The sequence below is a fragment of the Lissotriton vulgaris genome, chromosome 2_1 (genome assembly GCF_964263255.1).
Source record: "Lissotriton vulgaris chromosome 2_1, aLisVul1.2, whole genome shotgun sequence".
In the NCBI taxonomy this organism is placed as follows: Eukaryota; Metazoa; Chordata; class Amphibia; order Caudata; family Salamandridae; genus Lissotriton; species Lissotriton vulgaris.
This window is the reverse complement of record NC_141687.1, coordinates 419,777,819-419,800,315: the sequence shown is the minus strand read 5'-3', so window position 1 is coordinate 419,800,315 and position 22,497 is coordinate 419,777,819. Positions and strand designations below refer to the sequence as shown.

Here is a 22,497-nt window from a genome sequence, read left to right as displayed (position 1 = left end):
AGGCTTTTCCTTTTAAGTGCGCTCTGACTTGTCGAGTGCGACCCTTGATAGACAGTGGGAGCTGGGTCGGAGGATGGAGGCATTCTGAAACTGAAACTTGGGAGCATCTGTCCAGTTGAGCTTTCCCGCAGCACTGAAGATTATGCTGAATAACAAAATGTTTAACGTCCGCACAGTCCAAGCAGCAGATGAATTATTGTTAAGTTTTGGCACCTCTAAAAATTGACGCTAGCTTAATCTCAGGGCGAGAAGTTTGAGGGTTTTCCTCACATAGCAGTTTATAGAGCTTATCTATGAATGAATATACAAAAAAATAGTAGCTCGGTATGAACTTTTCAAATAGAAGACAAATATAATAGCTTAACTCAGAAAAGAAGACAGTGAAAAAAAAAACATTTAAAAAAAAAAGGAATAAAAAATAATCACTTTAATATCACGTAATCTTTTATTGAAAAAAAAAAATTATTTTGCAATAACAAATCACATAGAGCACGAGTTTACAATTTCTACCTCTATAAAACCCTATAGAGATACCACTTAATGATATCTAATCAAATTGGAGTGTTCTTACTAATGGCTTGACTGAATTTAGATATACTTAGTCCTCCAATATTCTAAACTTTAACGCCTCGCCTGAGCCTGGATAAAGTATCAGGGTAGCACAAACCGGATCTGTTTTGGTTGGTTAATCAGGGGTTCCTCAGGAGTGGGGGGGGTGGGTAGTGTTCACGCGGAAAAGGGTTAGGGAAATAAAAAATAAAATGCTTCTCATCTCTAAAATGGCGGTCGATAACTTTATAAATGAACAATGGACGAATCTTGCTCACTTTAGTAGTACCAAGGGGTATGTGTTAGCTGGACTCACAACCGTTATCATTAGACATGCCATCTAGGACTACCATTAAGATTCTCTCCTGGAATGTTAATGGCCTGCGCACTAAACCTAGAGCCAACACAATTGTACAATACATCCGTGACTTTGATGCGCAGGTCATTATTCTCCAGGAGACACACCTGGTTGAAGCTGAAATGCTGGATTTGGTAAAAAAAGAATAGATGGATAGATTTATCAGTCACTACATCTCAAACAGTTAATACAAGAGGGGTTGTCATTTTATTTAAAAAAAACCATCACAACAAGATTTTTGAAACAAAGGGTCGATCCTTATGGTAGGTGGGCAATCGCGGCTGTCATGATAGGGGGAACATGCGTTACGTTGGTTGGTTATTATGGGCCTAACCGCGATGATCCATCTGCCCTGCCCACGTTGTTCTCCAAGCTTTTACATTTTCCAGAACCCATGATAATAGCGGGAGATTTTAACATCGTGCTCGATCCGTTGCTGGATAAATCTCCTTCTAGTCGACAACTTGCTCACTCAAAATCTAGAGACCTCCTAATTAAAAACATGTATCAATACGTATTTATAGATATCTGGAGGGTAAGGTCAGGTCAGAAATCCGGCTTTTCCTTTAGAAATTATAAGTACTGCCACAGATCAAGGATCGATCTTACACTGGTAAACAAATGTTTGGATAAGTCAGTTAGGAATATAACTGATCTACAATCTCACCTGTCTGATCATTCGGCTATACTTTTAGACCTTGAATTGCAGTCTCATACCCTGACAAGGTCGTGGTCAATCGACAGATCTTTTCTTACATCCCCCGAAGATTTGGAGTATGTTAAGGTGGAGACGCAAGAATTCTTTAAAATTAACATTGGTTCGGCGTGCTCTAGCTCAGTATGGGACGCTTTTAAATGCTCTTTGAGAGGGAACATCAAGAATAAAACTTCGTTTCGTAAGAAACAGTACACCCAAGCGGTTACACTAATAGAGGCCAATATATCAAAAGCCCAATCTGAATTAGAAAATCTAAACAATTGCTCAGAACATGTCATACATGCTAAGCAGGAGGAGCTGATGAAGCTTAAAGGGCAACTGGCTTCTGTATTAAACCAGTGTATTCTGCCAAGGTTGGCTTCCAATTGGCTTCCATATTCGAAATATGGAAACTCTAAAATGTTAACTGATAAGTACAGTTTATCAGGAATTTATTTTAATCGCCGTTCAAAACAGATTGGTAAAACACATTGTGAAACACAAGCACCATGTGTACAAAGCTAAAATCTCCTCAAAGGTAAAAATGTGATCGAAATATTGTAAAAATAATTTTTAGAGCGAGTTTATTAAAGGATACTTACACATATAACAAAGGTTTCTGTGGTAAGTAAAGACTAGCTACAGATAGTACATATGTGAGGAACACTGAACTTGGTAAGAGTTGAACAAAGTTGAATGATTAGCAAGCATTGGCATAGCCAATAGGTCTCGCTTTTGGGACCTTATACGTATTTGGTTATGCAGCACAATATTCTCAGTGCAACAACATTATCTATTACATGGCTAAACACTGGAGTAGAGTGTCAATGGAACAGAGTTTAATGGAGTAAAGCAGCATAGAGTTAGGTGGGGTACAGTGGCTAGAGGGAAGTGGCTTAAATTACTGTGGTGCAGAATAGATTGACGTAGAATGCATTGGTTTTGAGTATAGTGGTATAGAGTGCAGTGACGTAGAGTAGAGCGGTGCAGTGGTGTAGAGTGCAATGGCGTAGAGAGGAATGGCATAGAGTGGAGTGGTGCAGGGTAGATTACAGTGGGGTGGAATGCAGTGGAGTGGAGTGGCGTAGAGTGGCATGGTTTGGCGTGGAGTGGTGCAGAGTAGAGTGCTGTGGCATAGAGTAGAATGTTGTGGAGTATAGTGGCTCAAAGTGCAGTGGTGACTAGAATTAGGTGTTAGGTGCACTGGCATAGATTGTATTGGTTTGAGTAAAGTGGTGTAGAGTTCATTGGCATAGAGTGCATTGGTTTAGAGAACAGTGGCATAGCATAGACTGCAGAGGCATAGAGTGGTCCAGCATAGACTGCAGTGGCATTGAGTACAGTGGCAAAGAGCAGATTGTTTCAGAGGGGTGCAAGGTAGAGCACAGTGGCATAGAGTAGAGCGGTGCAGTGTAGAGTGCAGTGGCGTAGAATAGATTGTTTCTGAGTAGTAGAGTGAGTGAAGTGGCATAGAGTAGTAGAGTGCAGAGTGAAGTGGTATACAGTAGTGGCATAGAGTACAGTGTTGTGGAGTGGTCAAGAGTGCAGTGATGCATAGTAGAGTGGGGTAGAGTGTTGCGGCATAGAGTAGAGTGGTGCATGGTAGAGAGGCATAGACTGAAGTGGCTTAAAGTGCATTGTCAGTGCAGTGGTGCACAGTGGATTAGAATGGCATAGAGTGGTGCAGAGTGCAGTGGCACAAAGTAAAGTGGCGTACAGTAGTGCAGAGTAAAGAGACATAGAGTGCAATGGTGAAGAGTACAGTGACTTGGAGTGCAGTGACATAGAGAAGAGGATAGTGGGGTACAGTACATTGGTGCAGAATAGATTGTCGTAGAGTGCAGTGGTGCGGAAAAGACATTCCTTTTCCCACGAGGAATATGAGTCCGTTGTCTGAGGATCTTGGGAGCTAGCTGTGTGTATCAGCGCTGGGACGCTCTTGGGCAGCCATGCGCTTAAGAAATCTAATTTAATTTCATTTCAGTGGCGTAGACTGCAGTAGCATAGAGTAGATTGTTTGAGAGTAGAGTGAAGTGGTGCAGAGTGCAGTGGTATAGAGTATATTAGAGTGGTGTACATTGGAGCAATGCAGAGTTAAGAGGCGTAGAGTGGCAGAGTGTGCAGTGTTGCAGAGGATTCTGCCATAGAGTACAGTGGCACAGAGAGCAGTGGCATACAGTGCAGGGTGTAGAGTAGATTGACTTAAAGTGCATTGGTTTAGAGTAAATTGGTGTAGAGTGCATTGGCTTAGAGTGATGCGGGTAGATTGGAATGGTGCTGATTGCAGTTGGTGCCAAGTGCAGTGGCACAGAGAGTGCAGTGGTGCAAGGTGGTTTAGAGCGCCATAAAGGGGGTTGGCATAGAGTGCACAGGTGTTCAGTGGAGTGGTGCAGAGTAGAGTGCTGTGTTGCAGAGTAGTGCCACTTAGAATAGCTATGAGGGGGATTGGCATAGAGTGCAATAGTGTGCAGTGGAGTGGTATAGAGTAGAGTGCATTGGCATAGAGTGCAGTGTTGCAGAGTAGGGTGTAGTGGTGCATAGTAAAATAGTGTAAGGTCAAGAGCATTGCCATAGAGTGGAGTGGTGTACAGTAGAGTGGCGTGGTGCACAGTAGAGTGGTGTGGTGCTGAGACGAGTGCAGAAACAGTGTGGAGTGGCGTAGTGTGAAGTGATACAGAGTAGAGTGCAGTGACGTGAAGTGGTACAGAGTAGAGTGGATTGGGGGTATTGTGGAGTATGCATGGTATGCCTTTACAGACCACACATCTTCAATTGAAATGACTGTTGCATTTGCACTTGCATACAGTTTTACTGATAAAAGTATACAGTGCAAAACGATAATGTGTGAAAACATCATCACCCAATGTGTTGATTTGACCATCAGCACAGTTCATTTACAGGCATTTGAATTTTGTTGTGTGCTAGAAAATGAATATAACATTGTACATCCTTCATCAAGCAGTCTCCCAGTGATATTCATGAGAGTCACATAAATCCTCTCACTTTGAATTCAGAGAAATAAAAATAAACACCAAGCTCTCTGAAAGACACAGCCTGACATTTGGCCTCTTTCTTTGAATGCACAGCAAATATGACAAGATAATGTAGTGTAGTTCCTAGTTTCCCACTAGGCCCTGCGCATTGGAATAACATAAACAGTAGTATCGACGTGGAACTGCGGATATTCCAGGCCTCCACTGACTATGCTAAACTTAATTGGGTTGTGTTACCAACTAGCTCAGAGGTCACTGGAAACTTTCTTCTCTGTATAGGAAGTGATCAGCTTCCTTGGCACAGACAAGAAGGGATTCAGTTTTCCAACAACCGTGCAACATGACAACTTTGCTCCTCAGATCAAGAGTCGATCTCTAGGGTCGTGTGAAACAATAGACATGTATTTCACTCAGTCAGTCTAGTGCAGTTTACTTTCACGAGATGTAGAGAATAGAGAGACGGGCGTTTGTCAATAAAGGGTTAACATTTATTGAACAGTCTTTCTTCTCGTACAAGAGAAATGTATTGCCACAATTGCAAAACTTGTTATGATAAAAAGTACGTACAGTAAGATGAGTATTGCGAAATAATACTGTAAAATCATTGATATGGTTTCTTAGCCATACAATGGTTAAAAGTAATAAAACATATATACAGTCATATATACAATAGGCTAAAATACTCAACTGGTGCTTCTAACTAAGCCTACCCCAGTGTGCCTGACCTAAGCCTAACACGTGAAAGGGGAGTAAGTAGCTTTAAGTTAAGTTGGTTTTGCCAAGGTTTGTTTCAAGAATTCTCATTTAAGGGTTTAGTCAGCACCATACCTCTGAATAGAATGATGGAGGTTTGGTATCTCCTTCAGGGGAAGCTCGATATCCCTGTCACCCGCGAGGGTAAACCGGAAACGCCGGAGCTGGATTTCTCTGCACGAGAAAGGAAGCGGCTCTTCTTCAGCGCGTCGAGAGGAGGAGGCGGGGGACAGCGTCCGCGGGCAGCTGGATCTGCTAGGCTCTTCGCAGAGGGACGTCTGTTCGACTCCTAAGCGTACTGCACCATCGTTCGCGCTTTAGCAGCGATAATGGTATCAGTAGCTTCACCACCACAGGGATAGCAGGCTGCAGCGACAGAGTGCTACAGTGCTCGGCAACAGCAACGGTATGCACAACAGGGTGCACAACAGCTCTCGACCACAATTGCTTAAGGCAACGTTGGTAGTATTTATACCTGACAGGTGCCGGGTATGACGCAAGTTTGCTGGACATAAGACGTCAATTAAAGATATCACTAGGAAGTGATAGTAAAGATATCACTAGGAAGTGATAGCTATCAGTTGCTCATTAGAGTTCTATTACTAATCAAAACATAGCAAGGGGGATTTCCCAGTTTGCTGAGTTTTTATCTTGTTGAAGAACTCGGAGTGTTAATCTAGGAATATCAGATAGTGACTTCTGCTCTGTCATTGCACTAATTGGACGCAAAGGAAGTGGCAGAGAGATATCCTTGAACGTGGCTCTGTTCGTGTGAGGTCAGAGATGACTTTCTGAATATCGCACTTGAACGGTTATGCCAATGTAGGGAATAAAATGGATTTATAGCCGAATAGGGGCATAAGGTCACAGTATCGATCAGGACCCTAGATAAACACGCAACAATAAGAATAAGATTTAATGGCCTGTTTAAAGAAAGCGAGTTTGTGGAAGAATACATTAACCAAGGCTTGGGCAATGGAAGGGACAAACTCTTGCTGGACTGCCTAAAGCAAATCAGGCCAGAAAACAAAAAGCTAGGAAATGTGAGATAGAAACCACATAGCCAATGGTTAGCAACAGGTGGAATGCATTACTATGTCAACTTTCTGAATGTCCCCAAGATGTCTTTAGCAAACCAGACAGCTGTGCTGTCTGCAACCTAATGAGCTGCAAAAGGACACGAGTAATGCATCGATGCTCCAGAGAATGGACACAAACATGGAGAGGAAGGAAGCGTATGGCAGCTTACCAATGAGAAGCAGGCAGATGAGTGACAATGAAGCCAACCAATGGAAAGCAATGGGTGGCCTCTAAACCCACTGATAAAAAACAAAAGGCATGTGTTGTCTAGGCGAGACTTGAAGAGTCTGCTGCACTAGAAATGAAACCAAACCTTTCTGTATAGACTATGTCTATGAGTTGTAAAATAGTCGATTGTGCTTTGCATTTCAAGCACTCAATAGGAGGCTTAATGATACACCAAACACCTATAACATAGGTGGGAGGGAAACCTCCTTGTGGGTGGAGCCAAAGCCCATTCAATGTATATTTTAAATCATTTAACCTGGCATGTGAGGCAGAAAAAATTTACTTGTGTGGCATTGATGGATGACACTCATGCAGTTGAAATAGAAGTAATGAGGATGACATAGATGCCACTGAGTTAAAAAAAAAAAAATAGATCATTGACTCAACTGCATTGTAATGAACAGAACAAACGTATTTCAATACTGCCAACCTTGATTGCACCAAAAACCTTATGGATTACCTAACAACAATAGTGTTGTATTTTTTTTTAATGTGAAAAGTATTGTATTTTTTTCGGACTACCCTGATGTAACTGACATCGTATTTTCTGCCTCCTTGTTGCACTTCTACCTTCTTTTAATGTGTTTAGGCACAGTAGAAGATGGTGGGTAAATATTGCTTCTGTTATATTTTTTTCTGGCAGTTTAATTACTTTTTGTCTATCTGTAAATTTTTGTTACTTGATGTTTAGTAAATAACATGTTCGAGGCATATGAGCTGCAGATTGTACACTTAGCAGTAGGTCGCCACCTGGTGTTGGGCTCGGATGATTGCATGTTGTTGACTTGAAAGAAGTCTTTTGTAGTCACGAGATAGGTGACTCCTCCCTTGGACGATAGTGCGCATGGGCATCGGCTCCATCCTTAATTGTTTTTTTCCGCCACTGGGTTCGGATTAAACTTTTCCCCTCCGGTTCGAAATCTACTTTTCAAGTTCTTCGACGCATAAAAACGTATTCAAACTTCACCAAACTACTTTCGATATCAATAAACCTAGACTCCATCAGCTCGATTCCGGTCGTCGACGCGGGCCGTTGGTCCTATCCACGCCGTGAGGCCTACACCTCATGGAAAGGACGCCATTCAAAAGATGCCCCAAGTGTGGAGCAAAGTTTCCACACAGTGACCATCACGAGGTCTGTAACCTGTGCTTATCGCCGGAACACGCAAATCCAGCTGCACAGCCTGTGCGTCCTTTCAATCCAAGAAGAAAATTCGAGATCGGAGGGCCCGTCGACCCGACATGCAGAGATCGGCTCTAGAACCGGTGAATATCTTTCACAAAAGTTCCGCTAGTTCCCGAAGAAGATTCAGACTATCTCCAAATCGTATCCGAGGCAGACTACTCTGATGACTCCATACCATCGGGTCAGCGCATGAGTACTACTGCCCCTGCCCCATACCCACCATAAATCGAAGGCAAAGGTCAACACTCCGCCTCCGGGGTCCAGTCACAACCGAAAAACCACTTCTAAAGTCCTGCCATCGAGCCCGGCTCCGAAGAAAATACTCAAGCCTTCCGGTAGCTCCTTACCGAGCAAGCCGCACGTGCCGATCCCACCAGCTTCCTCAGCACCGAAACCAAAAGAAGTCCCAGCTCCAAAACAGTCGACTTCTAAAGACAAAAATATGAAGCCAGCGTCTGACGCCTCAAGGCCGACGAGACCAGCTTCCACTCCAAAGCCAATATCTCCGGTACCAAAACGTACAAGGCCTGATTCCGATGCGTTCAAGCCCTTGAAACAGCCTACAACTCCGAAAACAATACCTTTGGTGCCGAAATCTACGCCAAAGGACACAGTAACAACTCCTAAGGCTAAAGACAAGCAGCAACCACGTCCGGAACTGAAAAAATTGGCGCCAGCAAAGGTTCCACAAGGAGAAGATCTTTTCCAACCTGATCCTCTACAAAAGAAGATCTACATTGACCCAAAGACAGGTCATATATCCACTATACCACGCAGGAAGAGGAAATCCGACACAGCACCTACACTTACACCTGCAGTGCCTCTCAAGAAGAAGGACTCTGCCAAATCTCCTATGCATCCTTCTTCTCCTATACTTCCTTCTCCTTCATCTCCTGTTTCTCTTAACATTTCACCTCAAAATTCTCCTGAAAACTCTCCTCCTCATTCTTCACCACATACACCTCCAAATGATGAGTATAGCATAGGGGGAGGGGTAGACCCAGATGAGGCTTTTCCCTACCCTGTTGATGATCCATATTGGGAGTACCCAAACCCACAAGATGTGCCAGATATTCCTGACCCACATTCATATCCATCAAATCCTTCTCCCCCAGAAGACAACATTGGTTTTGGGCACTTACTGAACAGGGCTGCCATCTATCCTGGGGTCACCATGCATTCAGATGAGGCAGAGGAAGACTTTTTATTAGATACGTTTGAACAATCACAACGGTCTGTTCAAATTCTTCCTATGATTAAAGGGGTCATCAAACATGCTCCAGAAGCTTTTTAAAGGTTCGAGGCATGTGGGCTGCTGAATTCATATCTGTGCATAGATCGCCGCCTAGTGTTGGGTCCGGATGATCGCACATTGTTGTCCTGGAAGAGTCTTCGAAGTATCACAAGATAGGTGGCTCCTCCCCTGGACTACAGTGCGCATGGGCATCAACTCCATCCCCAGATTGTTTTTTTCCGCCATTGGGTTCGGATGCATATTTGTTAACTCAAGTTCGGAATCGATAAAAAACTTTCTTTTTGGCCAAAAGGCCTTTAGTATATCGTCTATATTGTCTTGCGATCGGTGCCCAGTTCTGTTCCAGCTCAGTTCCCGAGCCGGACATCCAGAGCAGCCGCTTGGCTTTTCAGCACTGAAGGCCCGGTCGACGCCAGAGGCCTTATCGACGAACCATCATGGAACGGAGCCCATTCAAGAGATGTCCTGTGTGCAACTCGAAATATCCTCACATCGACGTCCACCCGGTGTGCAACAAGTGCCTGTCGCCGGATCACGATGAAGCCAGCTGTATGGCTTGTTCTCGTTTCCGCTCCAAGAAGACGATTCGACTTCGACGCGCAGCGGGCAAGGAAGCCCAGCAGACGGCACCGGAACCGGTGAACATCTTCGATGCCGAGGACGATGAGGGAGCAGAGCGGGAGGTTCGAGAGAACCTGTCTTATCCCGCATCGGAGATCGACTCCAGCTACGACGCTGATATTGAAATGGCCGATACTGAAGACGTCGTCGACGAGGTAGGAGACGACGATGGGGCCTTTGGGGCCGTGGAAGATAGCTCATGCGAGGAGCTAGGCTCGAACGTTGACACTGGGGCCGAGACACTTAATAAGGCTCAGGTCGAGGGATCGCCACATGGCCTTACCCAAGATCTTACACTGGGTTCTACAGCCTCGCCTTCGGGCCCGGCTTCGGACACTTCTAAGGAGCCACGGGTTGCCAAATTGAAACCGAAAGAGAAAGCTTCGGTGTCTACGCAACCGAAAGCACTAGAGGCGAAATCGAAACCGAAAGTGCGTATTGCTTTGGTCGGCTCAAAGTCCTCTGAACTATCGGCACCGACTAAGCATAAAGGTGTTATCGACCCGGTGAGGTCGCTAAAGGGTGTCGAGCCGAAGACTGGGACACCAAAAAAACTGGTCAAGGACGTCGACCCGAAAAATTCGGCACCGAAGACCGTCGACAAAGACAAAGGACTCGGAGCTCAGAAGGTTCTCGATCCTATGCGTCAACCAGACAAGGCTAAGAGCGGTACAAACCTAGAGTCCACGCCTGGCGGTGGCTCAAAGGAACCCGTCGAGTTGACGCAGCTGTCCGCTTCCTTCTCGAAGCAGGTGTCGGAATCGCTGAAGAGAATTAAGGAAAAGGCTTCGGCTGTTGGACCAAAGGATACTCCACCACCGAAGCCTGACAGTAAACCTCAAAAATCGCCGGCGCCCATCCACTTCACGCTGCCGCCGAAAGTGGTACCTAAGGCCTTCACCCCTAAGACGGCCGTCGAAGCGTATAAGAAGGTGTCCTCGGGGCCGAAGCCCACAACTGCGGTACTGGTCACAAAGCATCGACAACCCCTGCTTGAAGAGCAGTCTGAGCAATTCATCGATGCCGACACTGGTAGACTTTCAATTTACAAACGAAAGATCGCCCCGGAACAGCCTATGGAGTCATATAGAATCCCATTGAAAAAGGATTCCACTACAACACCCGTTCTTGTCGAACCTATATCTCCACGTGGCCAAGACACTGCTCCTGTTTCGCCCACTTACTCGGATGTGGAGACAGGGGAAGGTGACAATGAGGAGTACAGCTATCCTGTGGACACTGATCCAGAAGATCACAATGAACCCTGGGCGGATGCTGCTGACCCAGGAGATCCACACACTGCCCCGGACAGTCATGTGTATGCTGTAAAAACATCGCCTACTGAAGACACTGCGGCGTTTAATGCGCTTATTGAAAGGGCAGCCAAAAATCATGATGTCCAGCTCCATGCTGACCCTATTGAAGTGGATTTTCTGTTTGACACCTTTTCCACCTCAGAGAGAACTGTCAAGACTCTGCCAATGTTAAAGGGTGTCTTAAAACATGCTGGAGACATATTTAAAGAGCCCACAAGGGCCAGGATGATAAACCCCAGAATTGAAAAAAAGTACAAACCGGCACCTGGGGACCCTACCTACATTAAGGGACAGTTGCCGTTGGACTCTCTGGTTGTTTCCAATGCCCGGAAGAGGGCGAACTCGCAAACAACGGGTGATGCTCCTCCCCCTGACAAAGATTCTAAAGTGCTAGAAGCATCAGGGAAAAGGGTGGCAGCTCAAGCGGCCAATATCTGGCGCATTTCAAACACTCAGGCACTCTTAGCCAGATATGACCGAGCCCATTACGATACACTTGAGACCCTGTTACAACATTTTCCAGATGAATATAAAGAGGCAGCAGAGATGCTCATACAGGAAGGAAAGCTCATATCAAATGCTTCTATCAAGTGTGCACTGGACGCAGCAGACACTGCGGCCAGAGCCATTAACACAAGTGTGATGTTGAGGCGACATGCCTGGCTCAGAATCTCCGGGTTCAAGCCAGAGATACAGACCACCATACTAAATCAGCCTGTAAACCCTGATCATTTATTTGTCCCAGAGGTGGACACCACCTTGGAAAAAATCAAAAAGGACACTGAAACTGCGAAGTCTATGGGGGCTCTCCAGTCGCAGCAGTTCAGGGGTGGTTCTTTTCGTCGCTCAAACAATAGAGGAGTTTCCAGAGGCCAGCTGCCCCAGCAAACACAATACAATAAAGGTGGCGCGCAATCCACATACACCAAACAAAGTAGAGGTGGCTATCGTGGAAACCGCGCCAAAGGCAGAGGTCGTGGAAACAACAGCTCCAGATCCTCCGCCACTAACAAACAGTGACGCCTTGTCACTGCCCCCCGACCATACAACACCGGTCGGGGGGAGACTACAACAGTTCCTGCCGGTCTGGAAATCCATCACCACAGACAGGTGGGTCAGGAAGCTTATCCAGTACGGTTATTGTCTATAGTTAACATCCACTCTGTAGGAAGGTACCTCCTGACTATGGTTGCCCCCAACTTTTTGCCCTGTGTTTTAGCTGGTTTTTGACATAGTCGACCTGGGGCCCTGCCAATCAGGACCCCAGGCCTACTGCTCTCTCTGTAAAATGGATCCATGCACCCTAGGTGCATTTCCAATTGGTACTGGGCCACCTTATCAGACCCTGTAACTCAGGGCATAGGTGTACCCAGGGCCTACCAGGGGCTGAAGCATGTATTATGTCACCCCTGGCTGGCCTCCTAAATTTGACACAACTGGCTGCATGACAGCTGGGGCAAAGTCGTGTAATCACCCTTTGCTGTAGATATAGTAAACCTATATCTAACCCTCAGAATGGACACACAGATTTCTATCAGTCACTCCTATGGCAGGCCTTAACAATCCTGAAGGCAGAGTGCTTGGAATCGTGTGAGATGGTGCTCTGGCATGAGCTGAGCCTGTCTGCAGCTGGCGGAACCAAGTCCTAATAGCTGTTCCATGATATCGCATACCATATACTCTTAAGTGCATTATAATCCTCGCGGTTAAATGCTATCTTTGGTATTGCTTTATCAAAACATGTCGAGTAAGGTGTCATACGAATTGGAATACTAACCCCTCGCCAATTCTGGCGACGGGGTTGGCATTCCACCCTTCTAGAGGGACACGACATGTATGTAACTGTGAACCCCGGTTAAAGTTAAACGAAGCCTCAGCTCCACAAAATGGATGCTGCCACCACAGACACGAGTCTGACCTCCTGCTGCTGGGAGTCCTTCCAGCGAGGAGAGCTTGGACAAAGGGTTTCCTGTCCGGGGCGGTGCTAGCACCATCCCAGACAGGGTTTTGTGTATCCTGGGTAGGCAGGGCTTTACAGGAAGGTGACTGCTGAGTGGCACCCCGGTGCTCACTACGCATAGGCCGGTCAGAACCAGTTCCAGGGGCACACCAGCCCCTGGCCTGGGGAAAGTCCGGCATGGGAGAGGGGTGTAACCACCCCCCTCCTAGTCCCACCCATAGGCAGGACCTAGTCACCGGGTCAGCCCCTTTTCTTAGTATAAAGATAGGAGCGGGCCCCCTGTTCAAATTAGATCATCTTTGGAATCAAGACACGACTTTCTGCGAAAGGACATCAAGATTTCTTCTTCAAGATTCTCCCTTGTGGCTAAGGAGTAGTCACCCTGCATCCGCAGGCACCATCCTAAGAACACTGCGGTCTGCTGCAAGTCCTTCCTCAGGAATCCGACGACACAGCTCGACGAGACCCGGCTTCCCTGGCACCACTGACCTCTACTCACCTCTACAGCCAAGCTGAGATCCGTGAGTGCGACGAGACCTCGAGGGACCGACGATCGGCAAGACTGCACGACTTCTTTGCAACAAGCCCACCGAGTCTTCCACTGGTGAGTGCTTTGGGGTCCGAGAAGCCCCAACCCTGAGCAGATCCAGCACCGAAGATCAGCCCTCCAGCATCTCCACGATCTGCGTGGGGCCCTTCTGCTTTTTGCTGCTCACCGCGTTGTTTGGCTACTAGCCGGCTGGCTTGTGGCCTTCTTAACGATGCCCGACGACATCACTGCTGCTGGTCTGGTTGCTCCAGACTGGCCCTTGCTTCCTTCCACGAGAGAAGCACCCCGGACCCTCCTGGTCCACTCCAGACGCCATTTTGAGTCCACCGCGTGGGCTTGAATTTGCCAAGGCTTTGTTGCCCAATCCTGGGTCCAGCGACGCCGACAGCTTCATCCATCGTGGGACAGCTCGCTCCTCCATCCTGGTCGCCGACAACGCCTCCTGGTCCGTGAGATCTGCAGAGCACAGCGTCACCCGCTCACCTAGTCGAGGTGACTACCATCCGGTGCCCTCCTGGTGCCACCTGACTACTGGCTAGTAGTCACGAACTTGGTCCCCTCTGCTTTCAGGTGTCATCCATCTTCAAGATCCTAGCTTGGATCACTTCGAACTCTCTTCATTGGTCGCCTGCCAGCATCTTTCTTCCAGGCTCCTGGTCCGTCTACGAGGATTCCCGACGTCTTTTGAGACATATGCAGCTGCAGCCCCTGGGCTAGGTAACTTCGGCATTTCGGTACCCCAGCATAGCCTCACTATCCAAGGGTCAGGATCCACTTTCGTTTTCCTCCTACCAGGTCGGGTTCGCCCGAGAACACTAACTTTCTGAAATCTAGCTACCATAGACTTTGTCCCGCATCACGCGTGAGAGTGCACACTCTGCACCCGAGTCCCCTAGGCCTCCTAGAAGTAATCTGAAGATTCTATAGTCAAGACCTAGCGATTCCAAAGCCTATTAGTACCGTACTTACCTGCTAGTAATTTCGCATTCCACTTTCAGAGTATATGGTTTTCCGTGCCCCTCGGGCATTTGTATATACTGTGCTAACTTAAGTATTTTCGTAAGAGTTTTGTTTTGTGCTTAGTACCCTGTCCTCATAAAGAGTACAGGGCTGTTGTGATTTTAATAAATACACTGTTTATTTTCATAACACTTGTGTGGTGTCCTTTCACTTGGTGTTCAAGGGGTACATGTGTGGTATAACAGCTGGCTTAACACGCCCTCTCGAGTCTTTAGCCTTAGACTGCTCGTATCCATGCTACTAGGATAGCTGGTCTATAAGGTTGACTTACAACCAATCATCAATAAGGGTTGTTTGGACTGATACAAAGTGTTCACTAGAATAGTGAACATTATATATCAGGCCAACTTCTCACATTGGTGAGCAGCGGTTGGGATTTGAGCTTGCTGTTGTTCTACCACACGTATCCTAAGAATATCTTGTTGAAAGATCACATAAGTACTGTTAGGTACATATAACTTAGCTTAGAATACTCTGAGTTCTACTGAACCAGCTGTTGCAGCTCCCCAAGGCTTAGCACACCTTGGCTGCAACTCTTAGCAAGGGATCAGTAGGTAAACACATAGTGTAGTGAGGTGCATCACTTACACCACACTAGAAGCATGTCTAACCTCGGAGAGTCTACTGAGACCCCTCTGATGGTTGAGGACCCTCCACAGGCCTCTTCTAGATATGCAGCCCTTAGTTTCCAGGAGATGAGACAAGTGTGTACCTCCAGGAAGCTAAAACAGGGGTCTAACCCCACAATCCCATTTCTGATTGGTCTCTTAGAGACTTATGATGCTAGAAAGGCTGAGAAACTTCTTAGCTCTTCTCATCCAGAAGAGGACATGCCAGCCCTAGAAGGAACCAGGGGTGACCCAGATCTCATCCATCTCTCAGGTGAGGAGGAGGATGATCAGGAGACATCTGGGGATGAGGCAGACAAAGGTCCAGAAATAGTTAGTCAGCTAACTAGGGACAACTTAAGCAGGCATGAGAGTGATACTAGGAGAGCCCTGGGACCCCTCTCAGGCCAGCTTAACATTGGGAATGGACGAGTTAGGTCTCTCTCAAGAGGCTCTAACAGATCCATTCAAACCAATGGCTCTCAGGCCTCTGCTCTGAGGAGGATGACCTCCCCTCAGAGGAGAGTTTATGAAGCCAAGGAAAGGGAAGTCAATCTGAGGATTGCCAGGGAAGAACTTGCCCTGGCCAAAGAGAGACTTGCCTTTGCTAGAGAGCAGGAATTGAGTGGGTCAAAACCCACTGATGGCAGCATTATACCTAGCAATAGGGAAAGGAGTTTTGATACTAAACACCTGAATAAGATAGTGCCCCCCTTTAAACAAGGGGATGACATCCACAAATGTAGTACTGCTTTGGAGAGAGCCTGCACTGTGCAGGGTGTTCCCCAAAGTCAGTGGGCAGCTATCTTGTGGCTCTCCTTTGAAGGTAAAGGTAGAGATAAGCTCCTCACTACTAGAGTTGAGGATGCTAACAATTACCAAGTCCTGAAAAATACACTGGTTGATGGGTTTGGTTTAACCACTGAGCAGTACAGGATGCTGTTCAGAGACACCCAGAAAACTCAGTCTCAGGATTGGACTGACTTCGTTGATTGTGCCACTAAGGCTTTTGAAGGCTGGCTATTGGGTAGTAAGGTTACTGATTTTAAAGGATTGTACAATCTAATTATGAGGGAGCAAATCTTAAGTAATTGTCAGAACCAGTTATTACACCAGCACCTGGTAGACTCTGATCTGACCTCTCCACAGGAATTGGGTAAGAGGGCAGACAAATGGGTCAGAACCAGGGTCAGGCCTAAGAACCAGGGTGGTGACCAAAAGAAGGAATCAACCAAGCCTCAAGAGAAGGGTGGGGATAAATCCACAGAGAAGACTTCCCAAGGGCCCCAAAACTCCAACAAGGGTGGTGGGTCCCAGAACACTTCTTCAGAACAGAAGAAACCTTATTGCCATACCTGTAAACAGGTGGGCCATTACAAAAGTGATGCCAGTTGCCCTAAAAATAGCAATAAGGGAAATATACCCCCAGGTAATACTCCCAAACCTCCTGTTACCACTAGTGGTAATCCCCCAGGTGGTGGGAGTGCCCCCAAGAATGTGGTGGGCATTACTTTGGGCACTCAGGAGGACTATGGCCTAGCCAGGTCCCCTAACAACACTCTTGTCTGTGAGACTGGCATGGGGTTTGCCAACTTCACTACTGGACCCCACATTTTGGGAAAGTATAGACAAGAGCTCCTAGTCAATGGTCAGAAAGTTGAGGCATTCAGAGACACAGGGGCCAGCATCACCATGGTGATTGACCATCTGGTCCCCTCTGCTGAACTGACCCCTGGTTTCAGTTATCAGGTGACAGACATTCATGGAGTGAAAAAAAGGCACTAGTCAAGCTCAGCTGGGATAATGTCACAGGGCCCATGAGAGTGGCAGTGACAGATAACCTACCTGTAGATTGCTTACTGGGGAATGACCTGGAACTCTCAGCATGGGCTGAGGTGGAGGAAGAAACCCACTCCAGGATGATAGGCCTATCCAGAAGGGTTAGTGGGGCAGTAATAGCTGCAGCCCCAGTCCAAGCACCAGTCCTCCCTGAAAAGGTTGGAAGGGCAGTGGTAGCCACTGCCCAGGCTCAGACAGACTTCCCAGAACAGGATAGGAGGGCTGTGACAGTCACAGCCCAAACACAAACTGAGTGCCCTCCTGAAAAGGTTGGCAAGGCTGTAATGGTCTCAGCCTCCACTCAAACAGATAGTGTTGTGAAGCCTGAAACAATGGATCACTCCACTCAGACAGAGAGCATTGAGGAGGAAGATAAATCTCCCTCCCACCAGACTCTAGGAAAGGATCAGCCTCCTCAGGGAACTGATCTGACCCCTTGTGAAGGAACTGCCCCAGAGGTAGTCAGGCCTAGCCTGGCAGAGCCCCTGATGTCAGTGGACCCTTCCAAGGTGGGACCCAGTCTGGAGCAGGTAACCTGCCCCTCTCTACCCTGCCTCAGTCAGCCCAAGGCTGAAGAGGTCAGGGAGGCCAGTGGTGGACCCCAAGGGACCCCCTGTCCAACAGAACTCCTTAATCAACAGATTAGGATCACTGAAGCTGGTAAACCTAGCCAAGTGAAAATAAATCAGACTCCTGAGGGATCCCCCTTAAAAGTAGTTAGGGACCTCCCACAGCTGGACACTGTTGGGCACAGCCAAACATGGGGCCTAAAAACCCCAAACCTGACCTGTCCCACCAGTAAGCCAAACAGAGGGACTCAGCCTCCAGCTTTAGGTAGCCAGAGGCTGACCCTGAGAGCACAGTGCATCTCAGCTAAGGAAAGAAAGGCACACATGATGGATGGTGATTGGAGGAAGTTGAGCCCAAAGGTAGAGGAGCCTCACTTCAGCACTCCATCCCAGCATCAGCCTTTTTCTTTCCCAAGACACACCAGAGACAGAGATTCCCTATGGTGGAGACCCTCAGATACCCTTAGGGTGAGGGGTTGCCTAGTGGACCATGACACAGGGGGAAACCAAGCCAGAGCTGGTCCTTCCTTATATGGCCACTTAGGTAATAGAGGCTTACCTGGACAAGGATAGCCTTATCTCCTTTCGTTTGGGGGGGGGGGGGGTTGTGTAGGAAGGTACCTCCTGACTATGGTTGCCCCCAACTTTTTGCCCTGTGTTTTAGCTGGTTTTTGACATAGTCGACCTGGGGCCCTGCCAATCAGGACCCCAGGCCTACTGCTCTCTCTGTAAAATGGATTCCATGCACCCTAGGCGCATTTCCAATTGGTACTGGGCCACCTTATCAGACCCTGTAACTCAGGGCATAGGTGTACCCAGGGCCTACCAGGGGCTGAAGCATGTATTATGCCACCCCTGGCTGGCCTCCTAAATTTGACACAACTGGCTGCATGACAGCTGGGGCAAAGTCGTGTAATCACCCTTTGCTGTAGATATAGTATACCTATATCTAACCCTCAGAATGGACACACAGATTCCTATCAGTCACTCCTATGGCAGGCCTTAACAATCCTGAAGGCAGAGTGCTTGGAATCGTGTGAGATGGTGCTCTGGCATGAGCTGAGCCTGTCTGCAGCTGGCGGAACCAAGTCCTAATAGCTGTTCCATGATATCGTATACCATATACTCTTAAGTGCATTATAATCCTCGCGGTTAAATGCTATCTTTGGTATTGCTTTATCAAAACATGTCGAGTAAGGTGTCATACGAATTGGAATACTAACCCCTCGCCAATTCTGGCGACGGGGTTAGCATTCCACCCTTCTAGAGGGACACGACATGTATGTAACTGTGAACCCCGGTTAAAGTTAACTGAAGCCTCAGCTCCACAAAATGGATGCTGCCACCACAGACACGAGTCTGACCTCCTGCTGCTGGGAGTCCTTCCAGCGAGGAGAGCTTGGACAAAGGGTTTCCTGTCCAGGGCGGTGCTAGCACCATCCCAGACAGGGTGTTGTGTATCCTGGGTAGGCAGGGCTTTACAGGAAGGTGACTGCTGAGTGGCACCCCGGTGCTCACTACGCATAGGCCGGTCAGAACCAGTTCCAGGGGCACACCAGCCCCTGGCCTGGGGAAAGTCCGGCATGGGAGAGGGGTGTAACCACCCCCCTCCTAGTCCCACCCATAGGCAGGACCTAGTCACTGGGTCAGCCCCTTTTCTTAGTATAAAGATAGGAGCGGGCCCCCTGTTCAAATTAGATCATCTTTGGAATCAAGACACGACTTTCTGCGAAAGGACATCAAGATTTCTTCTTCAAGATTCTCCCTTGTGGCTAAGGAGTAGTCACCCTGCATCCGCAGGCACCATCCTAAGAACACTGCGGTCTGCTGCAAGTCCTTCCTCAGGAATCCGACGACACAGCTCGACGAGACCCGGCTTCCCTGGCACCTCTGACCTCTACTCCCCTCTACAGCCAAGCTGAGATCCGTGAGTGCGACGAGACCTCGAGGGACCGACGATCGCCAAGACTGCACGACTTCTTTGCAACAAGCCCACCGAGTCTTCCACTGGTGAGTGCTTTGGGGTCCGAGAAGCCCCAACCCTGAGCAGCTCCAGCACCGAAGATCAGCCCTCCAGCATCTCCACGATCTGCGTGGGGCCCTTCTGCTTTTTGCTGCTCACTGCGTTGTTTGGCTACTAGCCGGCTGGCTTGTGGCCTTCTTAACGATGCCCGACGACATCACTGCTGCTGGTCTGGTTGCTCCAGACTGGCCCTTGCTTCCTTCCACGAGAGAAGCACCCCGGACCCTCCTGGTCCACTCCAGACGCCATTTTGAGTCCACCGCGTGGGCTTGAATTTGCCAAGGCTTTGTTGCCCAATCCTGGGTCCAGCGACGCCGACAGCTTCATCCATCGTGGGACAGCTCGCTCCTCCATCCTGGTCGCCGACAACGCCTCCTGGTCCGTGAGATCTGCAGAGCACAGCGTCACCCACTCACCTAGTCGAGGTGACTACCATCCGGTGCCCTCCTGGTGCCACCTGACTACTGGCTAGTAGTCACAAACTTGGTCCCCTCTGCTTTCAGGTGTCATCCATCTTCAAGATCCAGGCTTGGATCACTTCGAACTCTCTTCATTGGTCGCCTGCCAGCATCTTTCTTCCAGGCTCCTGGTCCGTCTACGAGGATTCCCGACGTCTTTTGAGACATATGCAGCTGCAGCCCATGGGCTAGGTAACTTCGGCATTTCGGTGCCCCAGCATAGCCTCACTATCCAAGGGTCAGGATCCACTTTCGTTTTCCTCCTACCAGGTCGGGTTCGCCCGAGAACACTAACTTTCTGAAATCTAGCTACCATAGACTTTGTCCCGCATCACGCGTGAGAGTGCACACTCTGCACCCGAGTCCCCTAGGCCTCCTAGAAGTAATCTGAAGATTCTATAGTCAAGACCTAGCGATTCCAAAGCCTATTAGTACCGTACTTACCTGCTAGTAATTTCGCATTCCACTTTCAGAGTATATGGTTTTCCGTGCCCCTCGGGCATTTGTATATACTGTGCTAACTTAAGTATTTTCGTAAGAGTTTTGTTTTGTGCTTAGTACCCTGTCCTCATAAAGAGTTCAGGGCTGTTGTGATTTTAATAAATACACTGTTTATTTTCATAACACTTGTGTGATGTCCTTTCATTTGGTGTTCAAGGGGTACATGTGTGGTATAACAGCTGGCTTAACACGCCCTCTCGAGTCTTCAGCCTTAGACTGCTCGTATCCATGCTACTAGGATAGCTGGTCTATAAGGTTGACTTACAACCAATCATCAATAAGGGTTGTTTGGACTGATACAAAGTGTTCACTAGAATAGTGAACATTATATATCAGGCCAACTTCTCACACACTCCACCCAACATACCCCCAAGACACCGTCCTATGTCCACAGAGCATTTGCACTTATTGCAGCAGGAGGTACTCGTCATGCTGCAACACATTCACGTGCTAACATTGCAGCAGGTTCTACCGTTGCTCAGTCAGGGAGATTTCCTCTCAACATTCGATCTGAAGGATGCATATTTTCATATTCCGCTACACCCGTCACACAGAAAATACCTCAGATTCACCATTCAGAATCAGCATTACCAATTCAAGGTCCTCCCTTTCGGAGTGACGACAGCACCCAGGGTATTTACAAAGTGCCTGGCGACCGTGGCTGCACACCTACGGAGACAGAATATTCACGTCTACCCTATCTGGATGACTGGCTTATCCAAGCAAAGTCGGCCAGCCAGTGTGAGGCCCACATGTCCCACACAATTCACCTTCTTCACGATCTGGGATTCTCACTGAATTACCCAAAGTCCAACCTTCAGCCCGCCCACGTACAACAGTATCTGGGCGCGACAATAGACACTCTGACAGCCAGACCACAGCCAAATTCAGTGAGGATCAACGGCATTCAATTGCTGATACAAAAATTCAGACCGCAACACTCGCTTCCAGCACGAGTGTTCATGCAGTTGATAGGCATGATGGCCTCCTGCATCTTCATAGTCCCGCACGCGAGACTACATATGCGTCCGCTTCAGGAGTGCTTAGCACGTCAGTGGAATCAGGCTCACGGACAGTTGAAAGACCTAGTGTTGGTAACCGGTCGTGCATACAACTCTGCATTGGTGGAATCCACAAAACCTTTGCAGGGGACAACCGTTCCAGGAGCTTGTGCCACAGATCGTTCTGATAACGGACGCATCTCTCCAGGGATGGGGAGCTCATGTACTCCACTACACAGTGCAGGGACTATGGACAACGCAGCAAAAGAAGATGCACATCAACCTTCTAGAACTGATGGCTATCTTCATTTTTTTTTTTTTTTAATTTGTTTTTATTGCAGAATTAGAAACCATAGCATACAATTGCACAACCAGTCCACACATGGTGTCCCCCCGCATCAATCCTAAGAGCGTATATCATACACAGCCATTCAGCCCGCATCCCGGAGGCCGGGCGGCACTGCGTCCCAATTAGTAGCAAGACATCATGGTGAGCGTCCCTGAGGGACAATGGTCGAGATCTTTTTACGTATCCGCATTTTACCCCCCCAACCATAACCTAACCCCAACATCAGCCACCCTATGCTAACATTCCGGTGCCACCGAGCCGCTACCATCCCGTTCCCCGTACCCTACGAGGCCCTCGTCATGTCCGTCCCGGGCGTCCCTGCCGCCTCCCGCTATCCACCCACACTCCGCAAGCCCAGTCATCAGTCCCACCCAGTAGCGCTACAGTGACCAATCTGCCTCCCGGCTCCTATCCCACCCCTAAACAACCCCTAAACAACCCCTGGTCCCCCCCCCCCCAGCAACCGCCAATGGTGTGAGCCCTGTTCCTGACTCTTGCATGGGTCCCGCTACAGATCTAATGACATCCTTATACTCATAAGCCTCGCGGTGTCCTCGAGTCCTGTCTATTCAGTCTTCTTCCT

General features: G+C 48.0%; 1 protein-coding gene and 1 pseudogene across 2 annotated transcripts in view; both read left to right on the top strand.

Annotated features, from left to right (window-relative positions):
• NDUFS1 (NADH:ubiquinone oxidoreductase core subunit S1) overlaps positions 1-22,497 on the top strand; it is a 657,173-nt gene that overhangs the window by 251,088 nt on the left and 383,588 nt on the right. The window lies entirely within an intron of this gene.
• Positions 883-21,912, top strand: LOC147730499 (uncharacterized; annotated as a pseudogene).